The 23,526-nt window shown below is 49.4% G+C and overlaps 1 protein-coding gene across 3 annotated transcripts in view; it reads right to left on the bottom strand.

Moving 5' to 3' along the window:
- Smco4 (single-pass membrane protein with coiled-coil domains 4) overlaps positions 1 to 20,960 on the bottom strand; it is a 53,215-nt gene extending 32,255 nt beyond the window's left edge. The window contains exon 1 of one of the 3 annotated variants that reach the window (XM_021635156.2): positions 20,764 to 20,960. The gene's annotated coding sequence lies outside the window, so the exon portion shown is untranslated. Of the gene's footprint in view, positions 1 to 20,208; positions 20,313 to 20,484; positions 20,602 to 20,763 lie in introns of those variants that run through there. The other 2 variants (XM_060369680.1, XM_021635157.2) reach the window with 2 other exon arrangements.
- Between the last annotated feature and the right edge of the window lie 2,566 nt (positions 20,961 to 23,526).

Here is a 23,526-nt window from a genome sequence, read left to right as displayed (position 1 = left end):
CCACAAAGCAGGCTCTGGGACATTTCAACCAAGGAAAACCAACAAGGGACAAGCAGTGGCTGCTGGCAAGGACAACATCTGTGGTTGGGTTGTCTTTAGTCTCTGCCCACATTCTTGTTCTTGGTAAAAACCACATCTGCCCTTGGAATAATATGAACCCCAAGTATCCAGATAATCTGCAGTCTTTAAAGCCCACGTTTGCAGCATCTCTTTAGAGGTCACGCCTGAAGCAGCAACGGGAGCTTAAGTAAGAAGACAGGGTCAAAATGAGGCCACGGGGAAGACAGGCAAGCATGGGAACCCATGCGGAACACGCTTACACCTGCGCTCTACATCTCTGAGCGGCTTTCAGTTTGTGATCACTGCAGTCTCCAGTGATCACAGACGACAGCAAGGTGGGAACACAGAGATGGTACCAAAAGAGCATAAAGTGCACCTTTGAATTAAGAACAGCACAGTTGAGTAACTTCAAAAGACAAGACTGACATTTCTGATATAATCGAGAAACTAACATGGCAGGGGCAGCTGGCCAATCAGGTAACAGGCAGGGAAGTTGGCAGCAGTCACCATGCAGGTGCTCAGTGAGGCGGGAAGCAGGATGAAAACAACTCAATTAATTCATTGTGCATCCCTGTCCAGTGGAGCCAGGAGATAAGCCTGAAGTACGATGGCGGCCAGAGACTCAATGCTGGGACTGACAAAGAAGCACGTGTAAAATATAAAATCACACAAGACAGACTCTGGCAAGCTCTTCCAACTGGAGGCCCAGGAATAAACAAGGAGGAAAGCAAGGAACTATGGACCACAAAATCTCCTTTCTAATCGGGCTCTTCCAAGGAAGCACAGGGAGAAAGAGAGGTGAGATGTTTAAGCCAACAGCAAGGCAATGGGATTACCCTTCTTCGTAACCTCCCCTAGATGTGAGACTCTGCCAAGCTGAGACTTGACACAGACACAACCAAGCATCAGAACATGCTAGAAAACAGCAGATACAAAAGGAGTCTCCACACAGCCAGGCAAGGAGAAAGGCACTGAACTTAAAATGGGGAAAGAAAAAACAAAGATGATCAGAGCCAACATGTGGCAGAGGAGCTACAGGTCCTTATTGGAGAGGGAAATTCCTCTCAATGCCAAAGCCTCTGATCCTCAAAGGAAGCAAGGCACTGGTGGTAAAAAGCAGAATGGGTAAGGCAGTAGGAACCTACAGTGGATGGAAAACACCCTCATTTCATAGAAAAGATGCTAAAGAGGGTATATAAACTGATGACATGACCACCCATGACATGGTTGAGGGGAAAGTTTTTATTGTAGATAGGAGGGAGAGAACAGCCAGAGGCATCTAGAAGAGTCCAGAGCAGAGAGAGAAAGCAGTAGACTGAATATGGCCAATGGACTGGGCCTGGCCAGGAGAGAGGCAGAAGCAGAGAAGGGGAGGTAGAAAACAGAGATGAAGACAAAGAAAGGACCAAGAGAGGGCATAGCCAAGATAGCAGTGTCATAAGGAGGATGAGGAGCTGGAGGGAGGAAAGCCCATGAGCTAGAAAAGTTTACAGGAAAGGGGTGAGAAGAGCTGAGGAAAGCCAGGATGCCAGCATGGACTCTGAAATTTATAACAGGTACTTGTGATTCTGGGGGAGCCTGGGCAGCATACCTTTAGTATGCCAACAGTCACCACAGACAGCCATTTGTCCCTTCTGCCAACGATAAGAGAAATGGCTCCTTCGGTAGAGAGGAAACCTCTTCACACATTCCCCAGGAATGCTGGCTTTTGTCTGATCACCAGAATCTCAGGGAAATGGAGTTTCCTTTGGACCTGACAGAGGTCTGGGGAGATCACTTGGTGGTTAAAACTCTTACCACCAAGTGTGACTAGAGTTCAGATCCCCAGAGCCCATGTGAATGCCAGGTGGATGTGGTAGTCCACAAGCTGGCCAGTAAGACTAGCATATCAGAGAGCCCTGCCTCAATAAATAAGGTTGAAGACTGATCAGGGATGACTCCAAGCATCAATGCCAGGCTTCCATATTCATGAACACGCATATGTACTCACACATGTGCCTACACTCATGTATACCACACACACATGAAAATGGAAAAAAGAAAAAAAAACAGCAAGGTACTCACCCACACCACAGAACAGAATGTGTGAGGCAGTCTGGAGTCTTAGACTGGCTGAAAGTTTGCAAGCTTAACCATAAAGTTTGACTGTAGGAACACCACGATGCTTCCCAGCACGGGGAAGACAACTAAACTTCAAGGAGAAACTGTCTATCTTTGGTTAATTCTCAGCATGTACCACTGTTACCTCCTCAAGCACAAACACACACACACACACACACACACACACACACACACACACACAAAGATAAAGAACAGAACTTTTTCTATTTTACCTTTGGGAGGAAAAGTTCATGACACTCAAGGCTAAACTACAGAACCGAGCAGGTTCAGACTTGAAAACAAGGGTTGAATTCTGAAACCCGCAACACACACCTTCCACGTAGGTGATCAGCCATGGCCTTGGTGCACTGCAGGGCTATTAAGGCCCAAAGAATGACCTCAGAACCCCCTGCGCTTGCCAGGTCCCAGAGCGTCCGCTAAAACCATCACTGGGCTGGATACAAAGCCACCAGATTCCCCTTACAACCGCTACCCTGTCTTAGAAAACAGAGTGCCAGCTGTCCCAAGCAGCTTCATTGGGTTCTCGAATTCCAGCACTGTCCCACTTCCCCATCTAGGGTTGATATTTCTCTAAAGTGCAAAACCAGGACATTTCCTCACCACACACTGACTCTACTGCAACAGCATCTTCTTCCATGACCACAGTAAACCACAGGTTAACCTTCACGCTACGTTCCAGAGTTCTGGGATGGGCCTCCCGCAGGGGGCATGCCTCCAGCTTTACTCTGAAACCCAAGGGAGCCACATCATCTTTCTTAATACTAAACACAAAACCAAGGGCAGCAGGTGGTACTTACGGATGTTTGGCACTGTGCCAAAGGCTTCTGGCTTGGGCCATCTCATCTCATCACCAGTATTTCTGAGGTAGGCAACATTTTCACACCCCGATTCAAGATAGAGGGGTTATCCAAATCGCCTAAGAATTTATACCCAACTTTCTCAAGCTTCACAGCCTGAGTTCTTAACTGTCCTGTGCTCATCATCACAGCAGAGCAAAAACAGCCGCCTTTGCCCTCTGAGGCATCAATAAATGAGTCCTTAAAATAACTGACTGTAGGCCTCATGTGGAAGGACAGGAAGCAAAACGCCCGAGGGAGAAGGGTGCAGGTGACCTTTCCGGGAAACATGAATGGGCCCTCACCAAAACAGGTGTGTCCTGAGGCAGAGTGTGCTGTAGCTCCCCCATCTCCTCTGTGACACCCCTCCTCTCTTCCCTGGCTGGAGGACGCATCATCAGGCAGACAAGGGGAGTTCAGGTAACACACCTATTTGAAGTCTAAATCAACATATTTGAGGTAGTAGTTCTGGATCCCATCATTTTCCTGCTTTCTTTATTCATTAAGCCAAGGCAAGACCCTCTTTCTGGTCCCTTGTGGGAATACCATTCTGCAAATTGACCTGAACATTTCTCTGGCTGTTCTGCCAACTGGAAGGAGTTTTCCCAGACAGACCCACCAATCAGCTGGGCAGGCAGTAGCTGATGGGCACAGGTGGATAACATAAGTTTAGGGCATCAAAAGAGGGCTGTCATACTGAGACAGGCAGCCCTTCATCCCTCTCATAGAAAACTACTCTTGCAAATGTTCTCAGTTAAAATTAGTTAAGACTCAAAAGTCACCACTATCTTAACCAAGACCCAACCTCTGTGGAAAAATCCCCTGCTTCTTAGCAGGATCAGACTTGAGGTCTCTCTGTCCTGCAGAGATTGTGAGTTCCTTGAATGAAAGGGAATAACTCAAGACCACATGGCAAATACACACACCCCTGGAACCCAAAGACTGTGCATTCGTTTCCTGGCTCCCTGTACTTGTCCACACTAAAATTTATGAACACTAACAAAGAAAGGAGGGTGACTGGACTGGGGGCAGTTCTCACTAGATGGTAGGAGATATAAGAATAAATCTACTAGCTGTGTGGAAGGTGTTTTGAAAGGTGGCCAAAGGGCACTTCAAGTGATCTCATGATGATCACTCAGTAAGTGACAAAGTTCAAAGTACAGGTCACCAGCACACATGTTTAAAAGATTATTTCTAAAATGCAGTTTTGCCTGGCATGCTGTCTCACATCTGTAATCCTAGCACTCAGGAGACCAAGGCAGGAGGATTACCATGAGTTCCAGGCCAACGTAGGCTCCAACAACCTATGTCAAAGAACAAATAAGCTGAAGCCAGCAAGATGGCTCAGCAGTTAAGAGCACTAGCTGCTCTTCCGCAGGACCTGAGTTTGAGTCCCAGCACACGGACGGCACCTCACAACTGTGTGCCAACTCCAGCCAGGGGATCTGGTGCCCTCTCCTGGCCTCTGCACGCACTGCACATGAGATACGGCGATATATGCAGGCAAAACACCCACTGAAGTAAAATAAAAAATTTTAAATAAAAAAATCAACTATCTGTTCTCCCCTGTCCCTTCACTCTTCAAGCCCTGGCTTAAGCCTGACGCCTAAAGCCCTTCAACCAGGTGTCTGCCGTGGTTTCTTTGAAATGAGGGTTTCTGGCAACTGAAACCAAGACCCCAAAACCAAAATGAGCAGGTAGTCTAGTCTCCATTCGATTGTAGTGATAAACACCATGACTAAAAACAGCTTCAAGGGGAAAGGTTTATTACACCTTACAGGTTCTAGTCTATCACCCAGGGAACCCAAGGGAGGCAGAAACTCAAGGCAGGGGCTTCAGGCAGAGGCTGTGCAGGACTCTCATGTTCAGCGATCTTTCTTAAAAAGGCCGGGCCACCTGCCTACGGATGGTGCTGCAGGCTAAACCAACACAGGAGATTCTTCCAGTGAGGTACGTCAGGTTCACAACGATGACCATCCCCACAAACGGGAACACTGGGCAGAAATCAGGATTCTCTGCAGAACCTCCTGCAAATGTTTATAGAGTAGATCACTCCCACGCTCCTGGGGGAAAGGAGAGGGGCTCGGGTCTCAGCTAGGATAGCCAAGACTAGTGATGTTCCTAAGTTAAGCTGGTGGGAAGCTAAAGACAAACAGCAGCGTGTTAGTTGGGTCCTATGATTCATTACAGTCTCGTTTGCTTCTCCCACTGCTTCTTGTGCATGTTACTACTGGAATTTCTAGGATATGGACACGGTAGCCAGCCTGTTCACAAAGCCAGGAAATGCTGGGAGGGGGTGGCTGCTCCTGACAGAGACGCTTGTTGGTACCAGCAAACCCCCAGCAGCTGAGGAGGCATTCTCAGTGACAATACACGGCAGTTTTAAACAGACACCTCTTTAGATTTTTTTTTTTTTTTTTAGGATAAATTTTTAGGAGAAGCCTTTTTTTTTTTTTAATGGCTGTTACTTTGCTTCTGTTTCAAGTCAGTAGCAGCTGCTCATAGCTGACTTGCTGTGTGCTGAACCTAAAGTATCTTTTAGAAGAAACTACAGCACAAAGAAAGCATGTTATCTAAGTACTGGGTTGCCATAAAATGCATCTGTGAAATGGGAACAGATGGTGGTGGCTCTGGGGAACACTGGCCGAGCCAATACCTGGGCACACTGCCTCCAGGTTCTAGCAAGCCAATCAACCCAGAACACAGTCAACATGGAAGAACAATGTTCCTTCCGAACTCTGCGACCAGCTCTGAGGACAAAGCTGGAGAGCAAGACTAAGTACATAACCGCCTCCACACTCAGACTTCCTCCTCAAACCTGCAAGAAGGCAGGGAGGGCGGGAAGGACAGAACAGCCTGGTCAACAGCTGGAGCACACCCGGGGCTAGCGTGAAGCAGCGATGTCATCATCTGACAGCGGAGGGGTCCTAACCCTCACGGCCCTCACTCAGGAGGCTTAGGTAAGGACATCAGGAAAAAGAGCAAAGCAAGAGAAGAGTCGGTGAAGGTGAGCAGGAGTCCCAGCCTCACACTAACTCCAGCTAACCTCCTGTGCCCTGCAGGCAGGTCCCCAGTACCCAGAGCCAGCCTTCCTTCATGGAAGGTCAAAACAGGCCACACAGCCTCAACCATGATCCCACATAGCAGATCATTCTTCCAAGCTCAAAACTGTTACACAAAATAAAGGCTAGACCGACCAGCAAGCCTGTGTGCATGTCTTTGGCTCCGCTGTTTCCACACAGGAATGTGAGCAAATGGCTGTTCTACTTTGGGAAGAGAAAGCAAATCCTCACTTTCCAAGGTGGCTGTGAAGGTTTTGCGAGGGGAGGTACAGAAAAAGCTCAGCAAGCAGCAAGTCAACGACAAACAGTATAACTACTGACTTAGAGCAGAAGCAAAGTAAGTCGCTACAAAAATAAACTCGATTTCTCAGGCGATGATTTCCTGCAGTTAGTGAGGATCAAGGATTTCCAGAAAACTCAGCAAAGTGGGGTAGGAAGACCCCACTCACCACCTGCTTCCAGAAAGGTTCCAAGACCTCTCTACTGTTGCTCCCAGAAGCCGGGGGGGGGGGCATAGTGTCTCCTACTCCAGCATCTTCACACTCTATAAATACACCCTGAAACCAACTAGAGTGCTTACGGCCAGTCTCCTGGGCAAACGAGGACAGCTGGATTTTCTCTGGAAATTAAACATCCATGGGGCACAGCCACACTCAGTTCAAACCAGGTATCCATGACCTACTTAGTCTCTAGTACCAAATCAGTTCCAAACAGAAACCAAGTGGACAGTGAGACGGGGCCGCTGACTTTAGCAAAGCCTTGCATAGACTGTCCTCTGTGTCACATAAAGCTGCAGAGATGACTCAAAAGTCAGCTCAAGGTGCTGAGACAGGCAGCCAGCTGCAAACCGCTGAGGCGAATAGCTGCTGAAAAGCAGAGTGGCAGAAGGCACGCCAATTGCCCATGCCCTCTGACTCCCCAGGAAAACATTTCCATCTAAGCAGACCAACGGCCATCATTCTTCTGGCTGTGCCTATTCATGCTAGAAGGCTTCACCCTCCTAACTGTGGCTTCCCTCATGAACCCAGGGCTGCTATGAGAGCTACCCAATCCTCTCTCTGATTGTTCTTCAATGTCTTGCACACATAGTTGGTCAAGGTGAGCCCCCCATACACACACACACACAGGCAGAGACAGAGACAGAGACAGAGAGAGCGCAACAGAGCACGGCTCCCAGCCACTCCCTCAAAAAGTTAGATTAACAAATCAAGACTGGGCTTGAAACTGGCCAGAGCAGGCCAGTTGATGTTAGTATTGTCAAGTACACAGGACTGCAAGGTGATCTAAATGGCGATTCAAGTCAACAGAGGAAGGTGAGACTTGCAGAGCGGATCTAAGGAACTTGCCAAGGTAAACTGCAGTAAAACCTCAGCGCATTTAGCGCTAGGTACACAACACTGGGTACACAGGGGAATATTCCAGCTCTCTAGCTGAGCAGCAAGGTCAGAGGCAGCCTGCCAAAGGCAAAGCAGAGCAAAACTGAGCAAGGTCAGCACCTTTCCCAGCGCTTCTGATCTAACGTCCTCCTCCATCTCTGGGCTCAGCACCCTTCCAACATCCTCCTCACCTCTGGGCGTAGGCCAGAATACTGCCCTAAGCACTGTGTGCCCAAATCCCCATCACACAAAGTACTTGAGAGCCCTGAGGTTCCCGCAGCACTCTCCCCGTGCTGTCATCTAATGACTGCCACCATGCAGAGAAGGAAGGAACAGGAACATTTCAGGATTATTTCTGTATTGTGTTTGTATGTGTGTCTGCATGTGTGTATGCCATGGTATGCCAGCAGTCACCTTTACTCAGCTACACTGTCTTACCAGCCCAGGAGAGGTGCTTTAATGGGCCACTCAAAAATGAGGCAATTGGACTGAAAGGTGGCTTGGTTCACAGAGCGCTTGCCAAGCAAGTGTGAGGCCCTTGTTCCATCCATCATTCACAGAACTGAGCATAGTGCACAAGCCTGCAATCCTCGCCCCAGTGAGGCACAGAGACCAGAGGATTTGAAGTGCAAGGTAAGCCCTCAGCTTACCACCTGAGCTACAGGACTATTTTAAGATATTTATCTCAAAATAAGATGAGGAAGGAAATGAGATCAAGCATGAAGGCTGCGGCACAGATCTTTGGACACCAAGTTCAGTGCTTACTCACTGGAATCACCCCGTCTCACTGAGCTCACTTATCTAAGTGGCCCCAGGCGACTCTGTGTGCTCCATCTGTCTGCAGACAGAATCCCAGAAGGCAACCTACATACTCCACCTTCTCAGCAACATCAGATACACCACGACCACCAGCTCCAATACCACAGAGCCAGGCTGACCAACACAGCCCTGAACAACTCACAACCCCAGTGCTGGAAGTCTCAAGAGAAGCACACACAAGTGAATGGCTTTGAACAGCCAGTGCTGGGCAAAGGGTAAGACACAGGGACTCCACAGCCACAAGCCGGAGACCCCCGGTCAGGAGCTATCAGGTGTGGCCTCTGGAACTCACTCTGTGCCCTTCACCAATAACTCTGCTCAAGCCTCAGCGTCCTCAAATATAAAATGACAAGTCCAGGAAAGGAGCTCACGGCCCCGAACTGTATACATGAAAAGGCCAGAAGTAGAAGGCCGGAGAGATGGTTCAGTGGTCAAGAGCACTCCCTGCTGTGTACACACATACAGACAAAAAATAAAAAGCTAGGAGTGGTGGTACACCTCCTATAACCCCAGTACTCGGGGTTGAGGGCAGAGGATCACAAGTTCAAAGCCAGTTTCAATTGTTCACAGAAAAGGTTAAAAGGGTAATTTCATGCTATTTATGCTTTATCACAGTAACAGGTTAATAAACAGGTTAATGTTTATATTTTTATAAACAGTTTTAGTAGTAGGATTACATAATATCTTGCAAAGACATGTCTTACAATGTCTAATAACCACTGAATTCTAGTCATTTAATTTATTCTAGCAATTTATCATTAATATTGATGCTTTACCATATACAACATGGAAGAAACCATGTCTAGGCTTGAGACATATGTCAGTTGATAAGAGTTCTACCAGCATGCTCTGAGGTCGGGACCTCACACTGCACATCATGACAGTGCACACCTGTAATGCCCGCACTTGGCAGGAGGAAGCAGGAGGACCAGAAGATCAAGGTCACCTTCAGCTACACAGCAGGTGTGAGGCCAGCCTGACAGACATGAGACCCTGTCTCAAAAGGAAAAGATGCAAATTTCGAAGAATACAAAATACAGAGATAACCACACTTCCACATTTTAGTATTTCTCCTATACAAATGTATTTCTCAACACATTTACAATGTATATATATATATATATATACACACACACAAACACACACGATCTTTTAGTCATGACCCATTTCTTTTTCCCTTACTTGAGTTATGAAAACATTCCCCTTAAATAAAGGGGCCTTTGTTCAAGGCAAGGATAGAAAGTTTCGTGAAACTTGAGAGAACACAGAGATTAGCTGAGCAACTGAAGCCACCTGCCTCCAGAAGCGGAGTGGAGGGTCAGCCAAGTCCTCCTGACTCATGCCTCCCTCCCAAGCATGGCACAGGAAGCAAGGACCCTGGAGGCGGGGCAGCAGGAGGGCTGACATGCAGTACAAAGGATGCTGGCCAGGACTTCTAGAGGAGTCTGAATGCGTCAGGTTCCCATACCCTCAATGGGTTCCCACGGTGATGAGGAAATGAGGCCAAGGGGCTATGCAATCAGGAGGGAGGGGCACAAGGAAGAGAGAGGAGGACTCTAGTCCCTGAATCCATCCTTCGGGTTAAAGGTGAGACAACTACAAAAGCAGTGAGCTCGGGAGAGGAGCTGCCTGTAGGTTGTGCAGGGAGCTCCAGGATGTGACCTTCGTGCTGTCGCCCATGACAGGGCGGGGTTTCCAACAATGCAGTCAATTTTGGCCCATGCTCCGGCAAGTAGCCCCAACATAGGTTATCAAATGACTTCCCCAGAGTAGCAGGAATGTGGACAGAATACTGTATTACACTCCTAATCTGGGACTTGGAGCTGTGAGCTCCCAGTACGCAAACATGTCAGAGCCCACACTCAATACTATCTTGTCCAATGAAAGTTACTTATTTACTAAGTGCTCAGGACAGAGACAGAAAGCTGTCCCCAGGCTCTGGACCAAGCAGATTCACTGGTACACATGAACTGTCCTCTGGCCATGTGACAAGGGTCCTCACCATATGCGTAACACAGAAACAACACTGGCCCTGTAGCATCTACAGGACAGCACCACATCCAGCTTCCTTAGTGTCTCTAGTAGAAAAACACTGCATTTTAAAAAGCAGTTCTTGTACGAAATTGATGTGTTAGAATTGAATCAACCCTCCCTCTCCCCCCCAATACCCTGGAGAAGGAATTACACTCTTACAAAATGCATCGGTAGTCTACAACTTTCACTTTGTAGAGTGCTGTGCTGGAGGTTGGGGAATGAGCATACATTTCCCCAAAGGCAGCTGCTCCTGACACAGGAAATTCTATTTCCATCTCCACTTAGCATAATTATCATCTAAAACCATGTTCTCCACAGGGGCCTGGGCAGCAGCACCATCCAGATAACCTCCAAACATGGGTGACCTCCCAGGACCCCCTCTGTGAGTGAAGGAAGCAGGCCCAACCCACAGCCCATCTCTTAGGCGGGTTCCTCCACACAGTCCCAGGCCCTTTCCTTCCGGGGCTACCAGAGGAAATTCCTTGTCAGTTAGACAAGGCAGCTTCCCTTCAGCTCTAAGTTATTTCCTCAGCAGGCATGCAAACTGACCCCACAGGCCTCAGGCAGACCAAGCAGGTGAAGGCAAACATCACCCGAATCCCTTCTCTTTAATGACAGAAACTCAGGTACCAAGACTACAAGTACAGGCATCGCTCTCTCCACAGGTCGCCACAGACACTGCTCCATTTTCAAGGCTAAACATGACCCATGAACCAAGGGAGCTGACCAGTGCAACTTTCAAATATCTGGATGCTGAACTGAATTTGCATACTGACCTCAGCATTTCCAACATCTACGTGAGGCAGTGACCACCTGAACTGTAAGTACAATGTCCCCCACTGTGAATGAATAGAGCCCACAGGACCAGGAAGGGGAAGGCCATGTAACTCACAGTAAAATGGCTTTGCATGCTCTTCTCTCCATGAACACATGTCACCCAAGCCCTATCCTCATGCTTGTAGTCTATGTGAGGGGAGGTGGGTGGGTAAAAAGAGTCAGGAAAGGGCACTGGAGCTGTGATACATAGAGAACTAACTTCTTCCTTTTAAAACCTATACACACACACACACACACACACACACACACACACACACACTGGCTGTAGCCCTAAGGAAGAGCCCTGATACATTGAAACTAACACCCCCCCACCCCGAACTAACTGCTTGTTCTGTGTCTCTGAAGACCCTGATACAAAGAGGTAAGGAGAACACTGGGTGACTGCAGATGATGGCAGAGGCCAAGAACACCAAGGAGTTCACCACAAGCTAGGATAAGGAGCAAGGAGGAGATACCCTCAGAGCCTAAGCCCTGGGGCAGATTAAACCTGTGTTGCTTAAACCTTTGCCTCAGTGCTTTATCCCAGCAGCGTTAGGAAACAAGGTTCCGTAGCCAGCAACTCAACAGGACCAGGGCCTTGGCTTCGTTCATTTGCTGTTAAGATTCCCTACAGCACGCACAGAGGAGACTCAGTAAAACCTTGCTGCGTGAATGACAATCCATCTAACAGGAGGAGGGTACTACCTTCATTGCAGAGAGGCCCATTCGGACAGGCTAATGTTCTAACTTCCCTTGGAGACAGACAGCCAGGTCAAGAACTGAACTGGGAACTCATTCATCTGATTCACAACACCAACCTCCCACAGGTGGCGACCTCCTGCCTCCAGGAGAGCTGTCACAGTAATGACTGCCCTGGGCCAGGGGGCAGGATGCAGGCTTGGCTCTCCTCTCCATTAGATTGTGACCTTGAACAGGCACCTTGCCCCTGGGGTCTCTGTGTTTTTATCTGTCAAATGCAGCGTGTAATAAAAGGAGTCAATCTCCTCTCTACAGGCTAACCATGGCTCATTTTTTTAATTTGTGCTGGTTCTGAGAAGCTGCTCAGACCTCCAGACCCAAGGTGAGGGAGGCCTTGATTCTGCTTTTATTCTGGGCAATACCTTTGGCACCTACTGCACACTGCTCTCAAGTATCTCTTGTGGCACAAGCCACTATCACTCCATTTTGGTTTGGGGCTTTTCTTTGTGAGCGTGTGTGGAGGGGGGCAGGGTTTGAAACATGGTTTCTCTTTGTAGCCCTAGCTGTCCTAGAACTCACTCTGTAGACCAGGCTGGCCTTGAACTCAGAGAACCCCCTGCCTCTGCCCCACCCCCAGGGCTGAGATTAAAGAGGTGCGCCACCTTAGTCCATTTATAGCAATATTCCATCAGACACATCATCCAGACTCATGTCACAGTGTCTGTGTAGGACTGAAACTCTGCCCACTCCCTAGGACCTCCTACATCTGTGCAGGGGTGCACTGGAACCCCACAGGTCCCTGACCACATCCTCATTCATTAAGCACAGCTTGCAGCAGTCCTGTCTTTTTTCAAGGTACACACTAGCACCCTGGGTGTTCTGCAGGCCTTGGGCATCGCCTTCTCCACATTCACCCTGCAGGTGTAAAATATCCGGTTGAAATAAACTATCAGCAAACAAATTAGAGGCTCTGCATGGACTTGTCAGCACGTGTGTACACGCACACACACAGAGTGGTGCAAACACCACCACCACCCGTGACAGGAGAGCACAGGAGTGTGAGCTTGGTAGTCGGACAGGCATGAACCGGAATTCCAGCACCACAGACAATCCCTCCTTTTCCTCACTGTACTTCAGTAACCTTGAGGCACAGGCTGACCCTGAGCATCAGAGCTTCAGGCAGTAAATGGCTCAGCCAGCACTGTCCACATCTGGAAATAGGTAACACGCAGTGAGGTGCAAACAATGAGCAGATTTGCTAAAGCCTGAGACCTGGACTTGCTCTCAGCCCCGCCAGCTGTGTGACTTGGAATAGACATGTCACCTTTCAGGGCCTGAATCAGTCACCTCAAACAAACACAAGAGCTCATTCTAGGTCTTCTAACACTCAGTATCTCTAAATAAAAGTGCAAAGGTGTTTGCACCGGGGGCACCGGTGTGCGCATAGTTGTTTACTGAGAAAGTATGGGTTAAGATGAGACGCCTACGTTCCTCCCCCCGCCAAGGCTACCTGACACCCCTCCACCTGCACCCCCTCTCTACTCCCATCTGTCTCTAGGCAGCTACTGATCTTGAGACCTATAGCCCTTTCAAGTTAGCAGGCTATATTCATTTTCATATGGAACCAATCAAATGTACATTCATTCACTTCAAAGCATTTACAGGGCATTTACTGGAGAAAGCTCAGGAGGTAAAGGTGTTTGCCTGACAACCTGAGTTTGATACCCTACAACGAGTGTAAAGATGGAAAGAGAAAACCAACTGCACAAAATTTTACTCTTACCTCCACACAACCCACACATGCACACATACACATGTGCCCACACACACCAATTAAAAATTTAAAACCATTTACAAAGGAAAGGAGTTTGCAAACAGAAGTGAGTTCCTGCTGGATAGATGTCCAAACTCTATAAAGGACACAGAGAATCCTCACAATCACCCTGTAAGTTATGACCTAGATGTGCCTGAATCCCCTGTGGAGCTGAGGCTAGAAAGAGAACTAACTTTGCTCTAGTACCAGGACATGATGGGCTTGGCCCTCACCCTTGACAACGATTGAGCAGGAACTGAGTTCCAAAACAAGAATCCCTTCCTCAGTCTTCTGCCCTCACCATTCCTGCTCCAAACCCCCAGCAGCAAAAGACTGAAATGGTCCAGTAAGCCAGAGCTTCCTGCAGTCACCGTCCCAAGCCCAGAGGAGTCAACTGCAGTCACCACCTGCTATCAGCCTGCTGGCTACCTGCTAAGTCTCTGGAGTCTCTCCAAAGACCCTGCTACCTGGCAAACTGTCACAAGCCAGGAGCAGGGCTGACAGTCACAGCGCTGGGAAAACATCTGCCACACACAGACTCTCCCCCAGGCTTTGAGAAAGCCACAGCATCTGCTTTCCGGGTGCACAGTCTCTGAAAAGACCAGTCTCAATTGGTCCTTACACACACAACCAGTTCCTCAGGAGGCACACTTCAAGACAAATCAGAGATCCTACACCAAATTCCAAGTGTCCTATCACCATACCTAGTGGAAAGAAGTCAATCCAGGAAGTCTGGCTCCCAGGAGCCCCACCGTCACCCCAGGTGACACGGCGCTTATGTCACCCTAAGCAGAGCCAGTTTCACTCAGTGATTTCTATCAGTCCGCCCACTCTGCATGTAAGATCTCCCCACTGAGATCTGGAGGCTGAGCAGTGGGTGCCACGACTTTCCCAGTCAGCAGCAGAATGCTTATAAAACACCATCTATTTCTTCGCCTCAGCATAATGTAGGAAAATGGGCAAGTTTGTAAACTGTAGTGGAAAGCAGGACATCTAAGAGCGCCACGTGGGCGCTGCCACTGCGATGTGCTGGGTGAGTGTAAACGTCTCACAGATCAATTCCAGTCTTAGAGAAACGTGCACATACTAACGCATGTACGGTGGGTAAGAGAAAACCTCCTGAGCTGGCTCATCTGTCCATCAACAGAACAGCTCATAAACTGATACACCTGCAACGTATTTTTCAGACAAAAGAACAAACAAAAGCTACATGCATGTAAATAACTTCACAATATATTATAAGAACAAGAAAAGTAGTGGAATGGTGCATACCATCAGATCGAGGCTTGTAAAACAAAAAAAACCCTCATGTCCATGTGTCTAAATAGGCTGACAAATGGCTTCAAGATACTCATCCAACTGCTAAAACCTGTTACTGCTGAGGACTTGACAGGCAGGAGGCTTCTGGGAGAGGGCTGCTGGGTGCCACGGCTGCTCTCCTCTTCCACTCTTTACACATACCCCCTGTATCATCTAAGAAGAAAGTGAATGGTCTGACTGTAAACACCGCCACCCAAACAGATGCTCCTGCTGGCAAAACTGCACCGCAAATCAGTACATGTTCCCATGGTGAACTAAACCAGGAAGTAAAAAGATTTGAGCCTAGTTTCTGAGCCTCTGACAAGGGTCAAAAAGAGCAACGTGGATTCAAGGAGACCTGTGAGTTCCTGAGAACACACGGGCTTTTCCTACCCTGAACCTGCCACCCTCATATGCACACAATGTCAAAAGAACATCCCCTTCCTACAGCAGAGGGGAGATCTTCCACCATCACCCACTAAGCATCTCCCAGGCAAGCCAACAAAGAGGTCTGGCCAAGCTCCACCTTCTGACAGAGGCCAGTGCCAGTGCCTGCATTAGTGGGAGAGCCAAGACTGGAAGAGAAGCCTGCTTGGTGGAGTCCCTCCACTCCGGCAAGCAGCCCAGGAATCCTTTTCCCTCAGTCCCGAAGCCCAAACTGCATCAGTATACAAATCAGACGACTCTGCCAAGAGAGCAGCGTTAGCACAGAAAGAGATAAATCAGCGGTATCCTGGCTAAATGTATATTTATTCTTCCTGCTTGCCAGAGCCACAGCACTGCTGTAGATTTAATCATCTGATAAATATCTTTTCTGATTCTTGGTAATAATTAAAACAAACAGAGCCCAACACACACACACATGCACACATGCTTTCGTGAGCATGTACACTGCAAAAAGAAGCCAGCCAAGCGGCTTTGCTGCAGACATTATACTCAAGAGGTAGGCATGACAGCTGCTACCTGCAGCAAAAGCATTCTTCTCCAGCATGGGCCTCCCCACCCAGACACAGTACACAGTTGGCAGAATCAAAAAGAAGCACCTTAGAACCAGGATGCGAGGTCACCTCTTCAAAAGAAAAAGTAAGCAGTAGGTGGTGAGGTGGGTCTGCACACAGCGTCTCACCAGCAGAGGCTGTGACGCATGCTGAGAAGCAGTGCAGTGAGGTCCAACAGGTAACCCAACTGCTCCCTCACAAAGAGCACAGCCCAGATAAAGCCAGGGCGCAGTCAACTGATCTCCTGCCTGACCAGAACAAAAACAAACAGGCGTGCAATCCAGAAAACAGAAGGCGGCGAGCAATTTCACTCCCATCTCTGGCACAGACTGGGGGAGACGACACAAGACTTGCCAACAGTGTGTTCTGTGTGAGAACTCCAGTCACCAGAGTCCCAGGGCTCAGAATCTGCCCCAGATGCGCAGGCTGCACCTTGAGGGGAAGATAAGCACCGCACCTCAGAGCTGGCCACTAATCACAGTAAACGCACCATCACTGTTTTCCCCAGCAGCCCCACGCAGGCACACACGGAGCAGTGAGGACTAACCCTCGAGTGACCGCTTGGGGACCAGCAATTACTGGAATGCAAACTACCTGGAAACCAGGCTTTATCCTTTATTCCATTTGAATGCTCAAAGTATCTTCCTAAGTGGGGTTTGAGGAGGTCACCCTCAAAAAGCACCCTCAGGCCGCCCTGAGAAGCTCCTGGAAATGATAAGGTCAGAGGGTAGCCAACAGAAGGCTTTTCAGGTCAGACTCACACACCTGCGTCTAGCTGGCAGCAGGAGCCCAATAGAAGCAAGGCTTGCTACTGCAGTATCCCTCTCAGCACCTGCAGGCCAAAGCTCGAGGCTGTGAGAAGGATGAGGAGCAAGAAGGAGAGGCTCCTTTCCGAACTCCAGCATCCTGAGAGACCAAGATCTCCCCATCCTCTGTGCACCCTTTCCCCCAACACAGGGCCAGTGTCGTGTTTCTTATGTGGGCTGTGTTTTGAGCCCACTACACTCATTTCTCAGCTAATTTCCATTTGCTGTGCCTCATACATACAGCCCACTGAACAATCTTCCTTGATACAGACTTGACCCTCTCTCCTTGATGACTGCTCAAGGAGAGACAAACTACAAGACAAAGGCCCTATCCTATCCTTGGCAGAGTGAGCACAGCCCTGCCTGCCCAGAACCGATGGAAGCACAAGCCAAGGCCTAAGATTCACTGTCTGTTTGGACACGTGTCTCTAAGTCATCACTGACAATCTCTCACACTCAAGCTCGCTTCTGAACATTGGAGACAACATGACCAGCCTTTCAGGGCTGTGAGATACGTGCATCTGTGAGCCATCGCTACACCATGCTTTGTGGATTATGTGATGGGCCTCTCGGGTCTGCCATCAGGATCTTGTCCACCTCACTGACAGCCTAGCTCCAAGAGTGACCAGCTCTACAGCTGTCCCAGCCTGGTTCAGTACACCGTGCTCTTCATTTCCTCACCACCTCTGTACCGTCAATGAGCAAGAATTAACCCAAGAGAACAGAAGGCAGAGGCAAGCTCTGAAGTTTAGAAACTAGGCTATCAAAATGTAAAAGAAACCAACATTAACTCATTATTAAGATAATGTGAAAACGGGGGGAGGAACAGGTTAAATGGGATGTTTTGAACTGCATTTGTTTCCAAAATTTAGGAGAGTGACATTTCAAAGACTCACAACAAAGATATTCCCAGGGTTTAAAAACTATCGTTTTTAATGAATATCTTCAGGTGCTTTTATAGACTGACTAGATCCTAATAAAAATCCTGGCATCTGTCACAACAAACACCCTCTTGGAATTTCATTTCCTTTTTGGCCCATAACTGGCTACAAAAATTCACTGATGTTGCCACTAAGGCAAGTCACAATCTGCCTAGAGTGCAAAACTTTAAAGCCCAGCAGAGTGGCCCACTATATAGCTCAGTTCCATATCTAACTGCATTCCCCTGTACTGCCAGCCAGATCTACCTCCTCCATGACCTTCCTGCCTCCCTTCTCATCTTATTGAGGAGCTCCCCCACCCCTGAATTCATTTATCTTTTCCTTGTCCAAAAATCTAGAAAACAAGAAAGAAATTAAAAAACAAAAAACAAAAAAAACACTATAACCACATCTAACTTCCAACTTCCAACACAGGACCTGCCCTTTCTGGCTTCTGCTTTTGTTCACTTCCTTCTTGAATCCATCCATCCATAGCCCAAGGCCCTGGAATGTTCTCTGTGGATGCCAGGATTGATATGGGGAGGCAAAAGCCCGAGGAATTATTCATAAGGACAAAAATGTACTTTAAAAAGCCTTCCTCCCCTGAGGACAATTCCTACTGGAAGACTTAATCAATCCCATTATCTGGAGTGCCCGAGCAAGGAGAGAGGAGGGGCCAGCCTTCACCCAGCATTCAGTTCACAGGTGAAGGGAAGCAGAGGTGAGGCCAAGAGCTCAGGACTCACACCCAGGCCCACTCTACCCCCAGGATTCCCTCCACGGGCAGCCTGCAGTGCCCTCCAGTGCTAACCGCCGACCCTGAGCGAGCGTGTTGCATTTCATGTGCGTGATCTTACTTAGTTATCACAACCTTTCCCATCACTGCCGATGGCTCTCTGGTGCAGAGAAGCTGCTGTGACACAGATCTGTGCCCCTTGGCTTGGCTTTCTCCCTGCTGAACCGAGGCCTACTCCTCTTCACAGAGCTTAAAAAGCACCAGAGGCTCAAGCAGTAACTATAGTGAAAACATGATTTTTGTTAGTTCAGCAGTCTCTGTTAAATTCATATTGGTACATGTACACACTACAGCTATTTGAAGGACTGAATTTAAAATTAATCCAGCCCTTCTGTTTTTAAGATATCATTTTACCAGTATCTTAAACTTAAGACATAACCGTCTACTGCCACTTCCAAGAAACTAACAATTTCTTTTAAGGATTGCTGAAAATGACATGGTCAAATCAAAGCCAGTGTGCATCTTGAAAGCTGAAAATGGAAGTGGACAGAAGGGCATTCGGTTATGATAAAACAAGAAAATCCGCTTCGCCTCCCAGCACTGCAGCTCAATTATTAACGAGCTGGTTAGCCTGGTTACTGTGACCCTGTGACTGCCCGGACGCCCCAAAAACTGTTTCCCCAAGTTGGGAAGAGACCTCGCCCTAGGAGTACCCGGGAATAAGCTGGGGCAGACACAGCCTACACTGCTACTTGAAACTGTATTTTTAATGGACTGCACCCAATCCTACTGCACGCCTATTTGTTTACTACTTTTACTTGAAAGAACTCATCCTAACTCAGAAACACCACATACAATAGGAAATCAGACCGCGGGTTCTAAAGCTGGAACAGAGATGGCTCGGCTGCAGGAGCATCAGTCAGACAAGATAATGAGATGTGGACAGGCCCTTTCAGGGAGGGCCCCATCAAGCCTTTACGGCCACCCCAGGCCACCCCAGGCTTGAAGGCTAAAAAAAAAAAAAACAGTTGATGCCCCGGAGATCCGGCCTCCAGCAGGAACTTCATAGCAAAGACAGACGGGCAGCCCATAATACCCACTACCCTCAAGAGTACGGCACTCACAATGTACACCAAGTAATAACTTTTTTTTTTTTTTTTTTTTTGCTTTGTGTGTTCAACCTTTCTAGCTTCTGTTTTCCTTTAGAGCTATCCTAATCTCTTCCCAAGAGCAAGGAGAAACAGATGTGCACGCAGGAGGCTGCAAGTGATGAGGCTACACTTCAGCCTCCCTCAGAAACCTACTCCTGCCTCCTACAAATCGTCTGGCTTTTGTCTCCTATTGCACAGATAAGTACACTGAGGTCCAGAGGGCTCACCCAAGGTCATGTCCTGCTGACACAGCTAGACTCTCCCAAGGGTTCAAGAGGCCCGTGACCTGGGCCCACAGCTGTGCTCTACTGCACTGAACTTGGCATTGGGCTGTCTTGAATACTAAGTTTACTGGGGGAGGGTGGTTTTCTGGTTCATCAAGGGCCCCCAGATAGGTTGTTCTAATAACGCACGGGCATCTGCTGAAACCTTGTTTGGGAAGTAAGCCAACAACAGACAGAAATTCAGAGGCCATGTCTTCTAGCCACACACTAGCCTAGATGTGCTGTGCAGCTCTGAGCAGCTGCTGGCCCAGCCGGGGGAATGTCTTAAACGCTAGGGGGCCCGGACTTTCGCACTGTGCAGGGAAGGAGAGGTTGTGGGTGGGTGTGCGTGCTTCATGCGGTCCCATCCCGCTCTCCTCACAACACCCTACAACATACCGTCCACTCCGCGGCCCGCTCAACTTCCCCAGGACAAACGCACCGCAGCGTGAGGTGAACCAGGCACCGGGAGGGGCGGTCCTGGAGCCCGCCACGCAGGAAACCACGCTCGGCGCCACCTTCCCCACCGGGACCCCTGACGCCACCAGGGGCCCCCAACCCTGAGCCAGACCCCCTGGGCCGCAGTCGGGAAGAGGCCAGCCCGTCCCCGCCGCTTCCTCCCTTCCTCCCTCCCCGCCACCACCCTCCCCGGTTCCCCGGCCGCCCGCCCTCCACCTGCAAACGCGCGCCCCTCCGCGCGCCGCGCGTGTCCCCGCGTGTCCGTCTTCCCGCGCGGGGCCCCCGGCCGCCCGCGCCGCACTTCCCGCCCGGCCCCCCGGGGCCGGCGCGCCGCCCCAACTTTTCCCGGCCCGGCCCGGAAGGCGCGGCGGGGGAGCGCGAAGCCGTCCCGCCCGCCGGCGCGCACCACCCGCGGCGCCCCGGCCTCCCGTCTCCCCCCGCGCGCGCCGAGGCCCCGCTCCGAGCCGCGGGGGTCCCCGCAGCCCCTGCGCCCACCTGCCGCCGCCGCGCACGGCCGGGTACGTGGCAGGGGCCGCCGCTCGCCCGCCTCGCCTCTGCTCGCGCCTCGCGGGCGGCTCCGGGCTGCGGGACCGCGGCGCCAGGCGCCCTCTGCCGCCGGGAAGCCGAATCCTGCGCCCTAACCCTAACGCGGGGCCCGGGCCACTCGTCACCCCGCACCCTGCGGACGCCCTGGCAGGCCTGGCCCGCCAGATGCACGAGCCGCACGCGTCGCTGGCAGGCCTGGCCGGGGCAGCCAGGCCTGAAGCATCCCGAGGCAGTGAACCAGTAAATGGGAGGTGGGAGTCTGGTTTGCAATGGTCCACTGCCAGCAGGCCGGGTCCGCTCAGATGCGACCTCACCATTGTTGAGTGTAGAAGGGAAGGTTTACAGCCCCCTCATTTCTTGGGAGTGGGTATTATGTTCCTCATGGCAGGGTTAAGCGTGTCCTGCCAAGTGGTCTGTGACCAGAGGCACTGGCTTCCTCACGTGGCCACCCTTGAAGAATTGTTTTCAGAAAGCTGCACAGTTTCGTATCTTGCTCAGGTTAGGGCCTGGTGGCAGAAGTTTGTTCTGTGACCTGTGCCTGGAGTTTGGGGTTTGTGAGGGAGCAAAATATGAGCACAGATTTCTCCCTCCCATCCAAGTAGACTTTTCACACCTCAGGGGGACGGTCGGACCTGGGTTTCTTTCTTGTAAATTACACATGTGCACAGATGTTCTGATTCCTTGTTTCTTATCAGTATTTAAGCCCCATAAGGCCCCAAGCTAAATGTTATTAAGGACTTTTAGCCAAACACACTTGCGTTTTAAATCATCAGCTTCAAAGTTGAGCAGTCTCAGGAAAGCTAATCTCCTTTTACCAAAAATGAACTCATCCATAATTGTCATAAAACCTACTTGCTGGTGTCGTGGTCTGAAGATCCAGAGATCGTGTACAGCACTTAGCATGGCCGGGGTGCTTATTTGTATTATGGTCTAGCACAGGATGAAAACATACTGTGTATAAGAAGACTACTTCTAAAGAGATGACTCAGTAAAGTACCCACCACCCAAGCATTAGGACTTCAGTTCAGCCCTCCTGAACCTCCATAAAAGCTGGGCATCGTGTCCTGGGGGAGACATGCACATCCTGGAGCTTTCTGACCGACTGACCAGCCAGCCTACCCAAAAGGCTGAGCTGTAGGTTCCATGAGAGACCCTTGTCTCAAAACATAAGGTGAAGAGCCATAGAGGAAAGGTATTTGATACTGACCTTTGACCTCCATATTGCACAGGTACACATGGGCACAAATAGAAAATAATGGCTTTTTTTTTAAAGGTTTATTTTTGTTTGCATGTACGTATGTGTGCCCAAGGAGGCCAGAAGAGGGCATCCAATCCCATGGAGTTGCAGTTACAGGTGGTTATAAGAGCTCTTGTGGGTGCTGGGAATCAAATTTGAGTCCCCTGGGAGAGCAGCAAGTGTTCTTCTTAACTCCTGTGCTCTCTCTCTAGCTATTTTTTCACTTGTGGACAACCTTAAGACCCTGGGTGGTGGCTTTGTCACCTGACCAGCAAAGTCAACCCCGGGAACAAGGCCACTCCTGTCCCTCTTCCCCTAGTCCCGTTAACATAGGGGTTTGTACAGCTGGGTGTGGTGGCCCACGCCTTTAATCCTAGCACTCTGGAGGCAGAGGCAGGTGGGTCAATGTGAGTTCAAGGCCAAAGAGCTATGGCTCTTGCACAGAGCTTCTGTGACCAGTTAGTCATTTAAAAAGGAAGGACCCAGTCAATCCTGTGATCTCTAGAGCACACAGGTGTTTCATAAAGGCACATCCCTGTTTTTAGCCAGCGCAAATGGATCATCTGTTAAGTGTTATGGACCCTAGATTTAGAAAAACAGCTGTGTGAGGTAAACTTCTTGTCCTCAGGTTTGAACTCCGGTGAATGACACACACACACACACACACACACACACACACATGTCCTCCATCGAGGGCGGAAGGGATGGCATGGAGCTCCATAGTAAATCAGTAAGCCTCATGATAGTCTGTAGCACTTTTCCGAGAAACATGGTGAATGTCCCTTCCCAGGGCCACAGCATTTCTATGAGGCACAGCCCCTAAATGAGGTGACTCCAAACTTTCTTTACCTTTGTTAAACACCTGTTTTGCATCTCAATGAAAGGGCCCTCATTTACGTGTTAAGAGATGCTGATTTCCAAACGGTTAGGAAGCTCTGCTCACCAGCCCTCTTCCTAACTAGGAGAGAGCAGGCTCCCCTGCTGACCATGTGACCCACTCTGGCTGTGGGGGTATATTATGATATCTTATGGCTGAGTGCTTGAGCCCTGCTCCTTGCTGTTTTGGGTGCTGCCCAAAAATTGCCTTGAGGAACCGTGGCCTACCCTCTACACGTATGAAAGACCCAAAGGAAAGGAAAACTGCAACACAGCGAAGTCCTCACCTGAGTGAGGCTTAGGCAAAGCCAGCCACAAGTAACCGGGGATTCCAAACCAAAAAATGGTACTGGTTTTAGGTCACCCAGCATTTGGAATGGTTTTTACATGACAATAGATAATAAAGACACTTACCCTTCCTGGCTGGGAAGCATCTCTACAGTTACAAGGTCTTGGCGAAATTCACACAAGAATCAGCCTCCTGCTAGTGTTTTCTGTCATGAAGTATTCAGCTGAAGCCTATGTCTGGGCTTAGCAGAGCATCACATTTTATGTAAATGCCTCTCCCACAGTTCCTCATTGAATTGGTTCATCACTGA

The sequence above is a fragment of the Meriones unguiculatus genome, chromosome 1 (assembly GCF_030254825.1).
Source record: "Meriones unguiculatus strain TT.TT164.6M chromosome 1, Bangor_MerUng_6.1, whole genome shotgun sequence".
Lineage (NCBI taxonomy): Eukaryota > Metazoa > Chordata > Mammalia > Rodentia > Muridae > Meriones > Meriones unguiculatus.
Note: the sequence above shows the minus strand (reverse complement) of the source record. Positions and strands in the feature narration are given on the sequence as shown.